General features: G+C 32.2%; 1 pseudogene; it reads left to right on the top strand.

Moving 5' to 3' along the window:
* The first annotated feature begins 501 nt into the window (after nucleotides 1–501).
* Nucleotides 502–6,129, top strand: LOC120193177 (annotated as a pseudogene).
* The last annotated feature ends 5,424 nt before the right edge of the window (nucleotides 6,130–11,553 follow it).

The following is an 11,553-nucleotide window of genomic DNA, read 5'->3' as shown; positions in this document are numbered from 1 at the left end:
GTATTTTGTCACGTTCAATAGTTAAGGGATTTAACAAAGCGATACCCTATAACTAGGGGACCATTTATATACTTTACCCAAATACAATCAACAAGTTAATATTTTTGGAAACTAGCTGAGTTTAAGGCCGGATTAATTGTAGAGATATGGGTAATTATTACCTAACGGGATGAATATAAGTGAGTCGAAGATTACAGTAATAATTAAAAGTTCCGTTAAATAAGTTAAATAAATATAAAAGGGCAGAGAGAAGAACAACTCCATAGTCGATACTTGAAGAAAGGTTTTTAACTATATTTATTTTCTTTTATAGATTTTGATTTTCTCTTCCTTTTTAAAATTTGCGAAGACGACGAAACCACACTTTGTTCGAATCCCCGGCGGCGGTGCATTTACGGTTTTACCCTTTCCATTAGTCCGAGGATGGCCGTGAGACCGCCGCTGCATGCGGTATTCCGATTGGTTTCGACTCTAATATAGTTTTTTTTAAAGAAGGGAGAAAAGCGTTTTTTATTTTTTGGTATTTAAGTCTGGAAGAAAACATTGCGGTCGTCCAGTTCTATTTCGGCAATGGTGAGGAAACCATGGATGGTGGTGGAAAAAGGGAGGAGAATCGTACGGACGGCGTTTTTCATGGTGGCGATGTTGGCGTCACTTCTGGCATCTTCTCTGCAGTTGCTGGTGGCGATAGGCGACATCGTGGTCCCGTTCCTTTTGCTCTCAAGCTTCACGTGTCTCACGTGCAACGGTTTCAAAGAACACTTTCGTCGTTACGCTTTCAAAAACTCCTTAACCGATATACCTCCCGTCTCCATCCTCAGATCTATCATCATAATTTGTACGATTGTTATTTCCATTTTACTTTTATATATACGAAAATTCCCGGAAAGAAATTTTGACTTAAATTTCTGTTTCCTCTTTTGGTGATAATTTGCAGGTGTATATTCGATGTGTGATGCTCCAGCATTATCCTATGGACCTTACTTGGGAACGGTTTCTTTATGTTCCTTCGTTTCGATTCTTGTACTGTCGGTTAAGGCTTGTGTTTTTACGGTGAATTCACAAGTAGTGGCGGAAACATGGACGGGGTATTCATTGGCAAGGCAAAGGCTTCATTTGAAGAAATCATGGGGAATGCCAGTTTTGTTTCTTTCGTCAGTAGTTTTTTTGCACTCGGTCACATTGTAGTTGCTTATAGAACATGTTGCAGAGCAAGGAGAAAGCTTTTGTTTCATAGAGTTGACCCCGAAGCAGTATGTTTTTCTTTGCGGTTTTCATTAATAAGCATTTGCGTAATGCGTTTGCTACTCAGTACTTTGTTCAGAGCCGAAACCATAAGTTTAAAGGTGGACAATGGACTTTTTCTGAAGAAAAAATGCACGATTTAAATCAATATTAGCATAGTCATGTTGGAATTTTCAAAAAAAGCAAGTTCGAGTTTTAATTGTTTTATGAAATGATTGTGTTAGAACTGATTTTTCATTTTAGTTGTTTGTTTCATTTTAGTCAATTCTGGTATTTATTAATTATTTTAGGATCCTTGGTGTTCTTTAATGGAAAAGGCATTCTATATTAGGAGTGTTGGTGTTTTTCCTTGGGTAGTAACATTCATGTTATTGCAGGTTCTTTTGTGCAAAAATGTTAAAAAAGCAAGTTCGAGTTTTAATTGTTTTATGAAATGATTGTGTTAGAACTGATTTTTCATTTTAGTTTTTGTTTCATTTTAGTCAATTCTGGTATTTATTAATTATTTTAGGATCCTTGGTGTTCTTTAATGGAAAAGGCATTCTATATTAGGAGTGTTGGTGTTTTTCCTTTGGGTAGTAACATTCATGTTATTGCAGGTTCTTTTGTGCAAAAATGTTTTCTCTAGCTTCCAAAAGGTTCCACGATTTCCCACTCCCGCCTTAGGAAAAACTCCAAAAAGTGATGGTGAGACTCGGCGCAAGCCTTTTGGGCAATCTGGTGAAGATGGGGAGCTCCCTATTAGATTACTTGCTGATGTTGACAGCTTATTTATTACATTGCAAGGGCTTACAATTCATTACAAGCTTTGCTTTCCTGGTTCGCACCCTAGGGCTTTGTCATCTAATACCTCTCTAGCACCTAAAGTTAGTTGCATGCCACAATTTGAACCTGGAAAGCTAAAGCTTGATAGGCAAGCACTAGGTGTGTTGTCAAAGACGCAATATCGCCATCATCAGAGGAGTTATAGCAATCAGTTTCACACCTCATCTTTATATGCTCCCCTGTTGGATGGTTCACGGAGCACTCCAGCTATTTCTAAAGATATTCCCATTTTCAGCTTTGATGATTCAGTTGCACAAGTTAAGACAAGTAATTTTAACTCTGGAATTCAAGATCAAGATATGGAGGCAACTGGTCAGTTTGGTATTGTTTTAGTCCATGGGTTTGGAGGGGGAGTCTTTTCTTGGAGGCATGTGATGGGGTTGCTGGCTTGCCATGTTGCTTGTCCAGTTGCTGCTTTTGATCGGCCGGGTTGGGGATTAACTTCTAGGCCAAGCCGAAAAGACTGGGAGGGAAAAGAGTTGCCCAATCCTTACAAACTTGAAACTCAGGTTAGGCTTGACACACATTTAGAAGTTTGTTGGTTATTTATGAGAGAGATGCTTTTATGGCTGGAAAGATTAATGGAATGTTCTTGTTTGTCATCTAATATATGTCACAGAACTTGTAAGTTCTTTAAGAATGCTTTAGGTCTCTTATAAATTACCGAAAAATCAGTCCTTTATTGAGTTTTTATAAGCTTTCTTTCATAATCTTTCCATTTTGTTTCTTTTCAGCATTTTGACTTAATCAGTTATAAGAAGTTCATAAGTCTTATTTGATGTTTTCAGGTTGACTTGCTTCTTTCCTTTTGCTCTGAGATGTGTTTTTCTTCAGTGGTGCTTATTGGACACGATGATGGAGGCCTCCTTGCTTTAAAGGCTGCACAAAAAGTCAAAGCCTCAATGAATTCTTGCAATGTGAGTAACAATTTGGATTTCTTGACAAAATTGTATCTTTTGTATATCCAGTGTTCTGTTTTAGCATTATACTTCCACTCCATTGGAAACTTTACTGTTGTATAGCTATTTGATGCAGTGAAATGGTTTGCCTATATAATGAAATATGTTTCATCGCATACAGTTTATTGTCAAATCATCATGAAGGAAAAACCTTGAGGGTTGCCTATAATGAACTAAGTTTGTTCACAGTGTTGATAATCAAATAAACATAAATGAAATTTCATTCACGTACATTGCTAAGGTTCTTTTTTCTTTGGAGAAGCGATTGGTCTAGTGGTTCTAGTTTTGTCATTTTTTGAGAATTACTTTTTCTCCATAAGCTTTACTGAAAGGCTTTTTTGGTTGTTGCAAATTTATCTTCTATACTCAACTTTATATCAATTGGTAATTTCACACATAGAACTTTTGTTGAATGTTTACAAAAGAAGTTCACATCAAAAAGGATGGAACCTTGACATTTTAAAGTCAGGAGAATGCATGTTCACTGAAATGGATGGCATTTTACAACAGAATTAAACAATTATTATGTTAAGGAGAAGGGGTTTATATATTTTATTCCTGTCAGCTTTCCTCTTTTAATTGACTGGTTCCTGATATCTTAAAAATGCAAGTTATGGGGTTTTAACTTGTTGGAAGATTACACCCAGATGAAGGGTTTAGTTAGTTTTTAATTCATGTTAGCTTTACTTTTCAATTAACTGGTTCTTGGTGTCTGGAGATTTTATTTGTGGGCTTAACTAATAGAATATGGCATTATGCTGGAGTATCATTTCTCATTGAAATTCCAAACCATAGACTTAGCTAACATATTGGAAGATCATTGAACGATAAATGATTAATAACCCATTTAAATATCTATTTGTGAGGATTGCTTAAAAATCTTTAAAATAGGTTCTTATTGTCTTTGTTTTATATGACAATTACGTAGGTTTCAATCAAAGCAGTGGTTTTGCTAAGTGTTAGCTTGTCAAGAGAGGTTGTTCCCACCTTTGCAAGGATTCTCTTGCGCACTTCACTTGGGAAGAAGCACTTAGTTCGTCCGCTTCTGAGAACAGAAATCACACAAGTGGTGAATAGGCGGGCATGGTATGATGCAACTAAGTTAACGACAGATGTTTTGAGCCTCTATAAGGTATATTTTCTGCAAGATCAGAGCGAATAGTACTGATCAATGGCAAAACTATATATAAATAATTTTGGTCAAATGTGCAATGTCATACGCATTAAACTTTGATTTTGATTCAATTATACTAATTTTAAAGAATAAATACATTCAATTATTTTCATATTCGACATATATAATTATTTGTGTACACAATATTTAAATGTAAAATGATGACATGTCAATAATAATTTTGGTAATTTGTGAAAATTGAATGTATCAAGATTTCATGTATTCATTTGCACAAAATCAAAGTTCATGTATAGCATTGCACATTTGACCAAAGTTCATGTTTAGTTTTGATATTTAACCATCTTATGAATGAAGGACAAACTGAGGAGACACTATCGACTCAATGCATTGGAGTCACAACTGTTAGAGTAGATAATCCCATGTGGTGTAATTTATGAGAAATTTACATGGTATATATACAACATTCATAAGTCTCACTAGGGAAAGAATAAAGCTGTAAAATCCTAAAAAACAGTTTTTAGTACTAATTTAATCCAATAAAATTAGTATTGAAGATTATGCCAATCTGTTGTTTGAGTTGGCCATCATAAGCTGTCAACAGTTTCCAAATTCCAATCCCATTACTCCCATAAGATTATCTACTCCAACTCTAACTGTATTATATTTGATGAACTCTGGAGAAGTAGGTTCTTTGGAACTATGGTTTACATTGCAAAAATTAATAAGAGTGTCTTAAGTAGCCAACACCCTTTTAGAGTATATCATAAAAAAAATCAGGATTAGTGCACATGCATAACAATAACATCGACAAAAGCAAAAGTTTCTGCACTTGGATGTACTGATTTTACTAGTCTCCATGAATGCGTAACAGTATTAGACTGTAATTTTGAATGGAAAGAAGGGAAAAGGTAGCAATTTCTTTCTGTAATGCAGTTCTATATTTTTGTTAACCAAATTTAGGATAAATATTTAATCTAAGCAGCATATTCAATTAAGTTATTTTTTAGCTTTTCATTTTTTGTTAGTTCAGCTTCTCAAATTGCATGATAGCGCTAGTGAATTTGAAGTTAAGTTTGTTTAACTGATTCAATCTACCGATTAATCATTCTCCAATCAGGTTCCACTATGTGTCGAGGGTTGGGATGAAGCACTTAATGAGATAGGCAGGTTGTCAAATGAAACGATCCTTTCACAACAAAACGCGACATCACTGCTAAAAGCTGTTGAAGAGATGCCTGTATTGGTCATTACCGGTGCTGAAGATACCCATGTTTCTCTTAAATCCTCTCAGGCCATGGCTTCGAAACTTGTAAATTCTGTAAGTAATCTGCTTCAACTTGTAGCCTTTGTAAATTCGAATTTAATAATGTCGGTTAATCTTCTTGGCCAATGTCAGCCTTTATTCTGAAATGGTTGTCTCCTAGAAATTTAAAGACCCGGTATATAGAAACTCTACTAAAATTCCTCTCCAACGGTTCACCACTTAAACAGTGTTCATGCTGAGAGAATGTTTTACCATTCCTGGGTTTTGCTGCCATATCTCGAACCGAACTATTGAGTACTTATTTGAACTTGTTGTTTACAGACAAGTACCTTCGGGTTTTTATTTCACGTCGATACATTTGTGGACATGCAGAGACTGGTTGCGATTTCCGGATGTGGCCATCTTCCACATGAGGAATGCCCCAAGGCATTACTTGCTGCAATATCACCTTTCATAAGCAGGTTGCTACTCAAACCAGAATTGCAAAGGCAGTAGGATCTCCTCTTTCCAAATTACATAAATAGGTTCTTACCCTATGTTACTCCTTTTCTTTTTCCCGTTAGTACCCATGACAGACACGTCTTCGAATACGGAAAAGCATAGAGAAAATTGGACATATCCGAATCCGGCACTAACCCGAATCCCGAGTGACATAGTTCTTATCTATTGCAAGAGGCTTTCTATTTTACCCCGAAAATGAAGAGATAAATTTCAACCTCTTCATTTGAGTGTTTTTGACGTTTTTTTAACACTAATCCTTGGGATGTAGAGCTCACATTTTTTTCGACAAATTTTCCCTTATGATTTTTGTTGTTAGGGTTTAAATTGCTGATACTTGTTTAGACAGTTCTTTAAAGTAGTGGTAAAATGGCATGTAATTGTAATTTTTTATTAAAAAAAATGGCAATGAATGCATTTGAGTTTTGGCAGGTTTTCAAGTGTTATAATAAACCATAAAAATCTGTAAAATCATCTTATAAAATATGAATTATGTTGAAAACTTGCAATAAAATTTTGGGTTAATACGGTATTTATAATTTGAATTTGATTTTATGGTTTAAATTGATAATTATGTATTTCTAAGTTGAATTGGTAAATGTTTTTTCCGCCAAAATAAGGAAATTGTGTGGTTCCCTATGTTAACCTAGTTTAGCAAGGGTACTGTATGAATTACAGCTTGCAATTGCATTGTCTTTTGCCCGTCATGCATGCAATGAGATAGATAGCGCAGGTTCCCTTCATTCACATTTAAATATAATTATTTATACTCTCATGATACCAACTGGTTTCTTTGTTTCTTTCTTTCTTTAAATATAATATTTAGAAGCGAAACATTACTATGCTAAGTCATAAGGTCATTCGTTATGCATTTTGCTTGAAGCTTCGTATGTTAAAAGAAGGTTCCCTTATCATTTCCGGCGGTTGGATGTACTCGCGTAATCCATTAAGGGTGTTTAATGAGTTGAAGAGCTCATTAGCAGTTTAAACGACTTGATCAAAATTTGATAAAAGTTAGATTCAAATTGACTAAAACTCGAGTTCGATTCGATACTTTAACGAGCTGAGTCAAGCAAATCTAATTTGACTCGATAAATTTGAGAGCAATTTGCTAATTTTTTTTATAATCTTCTACTAGTTATCTTAAAAAAATATTTCATTAAAGAATTACTAATAGATGATAAATGACTAATCTATTAATTTTCTAATAAAAATACTAAATTATTAATTAATAATTATTAGTTTACTACATCCAAAATTAAACCATAATTATTATTTTAATATATTTATGGATTTCTATTTTAGAGTTTAAACTTTAAATTTGTTTCATACACCCTTTTGATGACTTTTTTTAGTTAAATTTATCAATTTACGTTTATATTAAGCTCTATATAGTATTAATAGATTTTACCTAAAGTTAAAAAATAAGATAAAAATTTTAGTCAACTTAACGAGCAACGAAGCAAGTAACGAACTTAACAAGCAACGTGCACAAGTCGAGCAACAAGTTTTGTTAACAAACAAGAGTCGAGCAAAATTTTAACGAGTAACAAATCGAATCGAGCAACAAAGTGTTTTAACAAACATGATTCGAGCATTGTCTAACTCGCGATTAACTCTCTCGATAAGCACCTTTAGATAGGATTGCTCCAGACTTGCAGATTAAAAGAAGGGTAAATTACACGTTTAGTACATAAACTATCAGTTTTTATCCGTTCTAATATCTATCGATTTTTTTGAAATCATACCTAAAGTTAAAATTGTATTTCATTTTAGCACTCAATTCAAAATTTAAGTTTAATTTTAAAAAAATTCAAAGTTTAGGTAATAAAATTGATCAAAACTTATAATTTAAGTACTAAACGCATTTAATTTTTAATGGTGTAATCACCATATTTTACTTGACCCTTCTAAATATTATTATTATTATTATTATAAATAGAATATTATTTATATTTATCTACATCTAAAATCATACCCAATTACTAATCTATTTTCTATTTTTGTTGGGCCTAAACTACCCATCTTTAACACAAGTTAGCTAACTCTAACCCTAATCTTGTCACCTGCCCTCGCCAGCCACCCCCGTCGCCGGTGAAGCCTGATGCCTTCACTATTCAACTATCATAACCTCAGCAATACAATCAAAAAATGAAATCAGATCAAATCCAACCCAAATCAAGAAAAATCGGGGTATTTAATACAATGAGGACTTCACTAACTCTCTTCCATGGCCATACTCCTCCCCCTGCTGATCTGACCGAGCCCCGTACTTAGAATGATGTCAGTCAAAAGAGCAAGTAGAGATTAGGCATTTTTATGTTTTGTAAGAAATCAGAAAATAGTTCTATAAGAACCAAAAAAGAAAAAATGGTTGTCCCTTTTTCCCATATATATGGGGTAAGGGGGAGGTAAGATAGTAGGCTACCCCCAACACCAGGTTGAGAGCAGCTTCCGTAAGAGATCTCCGAATTATAAAATACCCTCTATGAAACTCAATCCCACGACCTCAAGGTTAAGAACCTTGTGCTCTACCAACTGAGCTGGATGGTCATTTTATAAGAAGAACCAAAAAGAAAACATTTGTAAAGGGGACCCGCCCTCATTTTCCGGAAGAAAAAAGAGAAACAATACAAAAAAAAAAAATCCTTGAAGGTTTTCTTTTTCATCTTTGTTTCCTCTCAATAAAGTTTTTTCATTATTATTTCTTTACTCGTTTGAATCTCGTTAATTCTCGAAACAACATAAAATAGAATAGAGGTTACATAGGTTTAGTTGATCTACCTGAGGTGTGTGAGCGTTTCGTCGTTTAATCTTTTCCGGAGTCCCTTAGAGTCGTCGGAGTTGAAGCATTGAGTCTTTACGAAGTTGAAAAGGGGTGGTCCTGCCCTTTGGGGAGTCTCGGCCGTCAGAAACAAAAGGGGGTTAGTGACTGTTATGTTAAAAACGGCTAGGGCATTGGGTGGAGAAAGTAGAAGAAAAATAGGTTTCATATAAGATATTTTGGGTTTATTGTGTTCATGCCATCACATTTTGATTGCTTTTTTTTTGTTTCAGGTCACTACTTGGTATTTTTTAAATTTATTTCAAATTTATGTCCTCAGGATGCTATTTTGCGTTTTGAGTTTCATTAGTTGTCTAGGATTAAAATTTAGGGTTATTTTTTCTAAAGTCCTCAAACGTTTAGCTTCTTTTTGCATTTTAGTAAATAAATAATGTTTAATTTTGAAATATTTTACGAATTAATGGCCCTTTAGCTTATTTATTCCCTTTTATTTCCTTTGAAATTGCTCAGATTAGAAAGGAAAACTGCCCTCGTACCCGTAAACCGTTAGTCCCCTGTGGTGTTCTTTTTATTTTATTTCGAATTCAATGTCCTTATTGTGCTGTTTTGCATTTTTGTGAATAGGTGATTATTTAGAACTAAATTTATGGTTTATCCTCCAATGTTAACCATGTTTTTGCATTGTAGTCCCTGATCTTGTGTTTATATTTTTATGTCCTTATTGCATGATTTCCCCTTTTACCTTTTGTTCTTTGATTTGTTTGGATGGAGATGGAAAACTTCATTTTAGTTCCTTTAACTTAGGCTCGTTTTTGCATTTAGATCACCGTCTTAATTCTACTCCTTTATGTCCAATTTCAATTTGTTTTAATTTGGTCACGGTCTTGCAAATTATGTATTTAGATTAGGTTTAGTCCCTGAACTATTTGGTATGTTTCAATTTAGTCATTTCTTGAAAATTAAACCTTATATTTGTAAACTTTTTTATGCATGTACATATCTAAATTAGTAAATTTTGTGATTACAAGTTTTCTTAATAAATAAACCCGTTTATATTTTTAATGTGAAATAAGAATGAATCGAGGGAAATTTCTTTTGTCTTAGATGTTAGGCAAACTAAATTTTCTCGACTTCGTTTTATTTTCATATCAAATACTAACTATACTTCTTCGTAACATGAATATTTAAAGGGAGTTAGTTTTATAAAGTCATTTACATCTTTTAATTTGAAATAAAAGTGAACTTAGGGGAATTTCTTTTGTCTTAGACGTCAGGCAAATTAAATTTTTTTCGATTTCAATTTTGTTCCACATAAAATACCATTTTTAAGTATAAAAAGTGCATTTGAAAATGATTTGGTTTGTCTTAGATGTTAGGCAAATTAGAATTTTTGGAATTATTTCATACTCATTAAAAATTATTTTGCTATTAATATTTTTATAATAAAATTGAAGTATTAAAATAGTCTTTCTAGTTAGAGACGTTGAATGAGTTAGAGCTTTTAATTCCTTTTTAGTTTGGATCTCGATATTTATTCTATTTGTTTTAGGTATTAGAAACTTAGTTAGAGAATTTAAAACTTAATGCCAGAGAATATTAGTTTTTAGAATTTAGAATGGTTAGTGAACCCTTTTTTTGTGATGTGCTCATGATTTTTGTTGCATCTAGATTAAAGAAACATGTTGTCGTAACCGGTTTTCGCCCGGGTACAATTTTCCATGGCGAAAAAGTATGTAAATAAATAAATGGTTTTAATGAAATGTTTTGGAGTCGCCATCGACCTTTTTGGGTTAGGTAGGTCGAATACTTAAAAATCATCTTTTAAAAGAGTTTTTAAGAAAAAACTATTTAAAAGATAAACCGATCTGCATATAATCAAAAATTCATTCATTTTAGTAATAAAAAGGGATTCGTGGCCGGTTACGTTTAGGGAAGGATTAGTACCCCCACAACACCCAAGATTAATACCCGTCGATTATAAATTGTCTCTATTAGTAGAAATTTAGGAATTCAAATATGAATTTAATTTATGATCCTATTATTTCAGATTCAATCGCATAATTTTAAGGATAAAATATATTAAAATATTTTTTTATAAAACTAAAGTGTATTATATATATATATATATAAGGTTTTATAAATAGAATATTTATTTATTTATTTATTTAAAAATATCAGAAAATGACATCTAGTTATTTTAAGACAACCTATTACTTAATATTAAAAAATAAATAAAAATATGATAATGTTTTCCTAATAAAATCATTTAAAAATAATTTAAATAAAATTAAAGTAAATATATATATTTTTTATAAGAAGGATATTTATTTATTTAATAATATCAAAAAAGGATATCTAATTACTTTAAGCCATCCCATTTCTTTAATATTAAAAAATAAATAAATATTATTATTTAATTAAATATATATGTTCATACGACTAAAATGAAATAAAAATAAAATAATAATTAAATATTATATTTAAAGTATTGAAACATATATTTGCAAACATTGTCTAAGATTATATTTAATACAATACAATACAATTACAGAACTTTAAATTAAAGTATTTCATTACAATTATATCTAATATGAATATATGTTTCAAGATATTTTTTAGTCCAATAATATTAATAAAATATTAGTCTTAGTTTTCAGCTTCAACTTTAAAAGAAAAAAACTAAAGGAGTTGATTATTTTGACTAAGTGTTTTGTTTCATGTGCACAAAGCATGAAATAATGGATTTAGTCTGTACTAGTCTTTCTCGATTTCAAACAAAGCCTTAAAATTCTATCTTTATGAATCTAAAACCTTTTTAAGAACCAAAATTCTTCATTGCATG

This window comes from Hibiscus syriacus, unplaced genomic scaffold (assembly GCF_006381635.1).
Source record: "Hibiscus syriacus cultivar Baekdansim isolate YM2019G1 unplaced genomic scaffold, ASM638163v2 tig00116989_pilon, whole genome shotgun sequence".
Classification (NCBI taxonomy): Eukaryota; Viridiplantae; Streptophyta; class Magnoliopsida; order Malvales; family Malvaceae; genus Hibiscus; species Hibiscus syriacus.
Note: the sequence above shows the minus strand (reverse complement) of the source record. Positions and strands in the feature narration are given on the sequence as shown.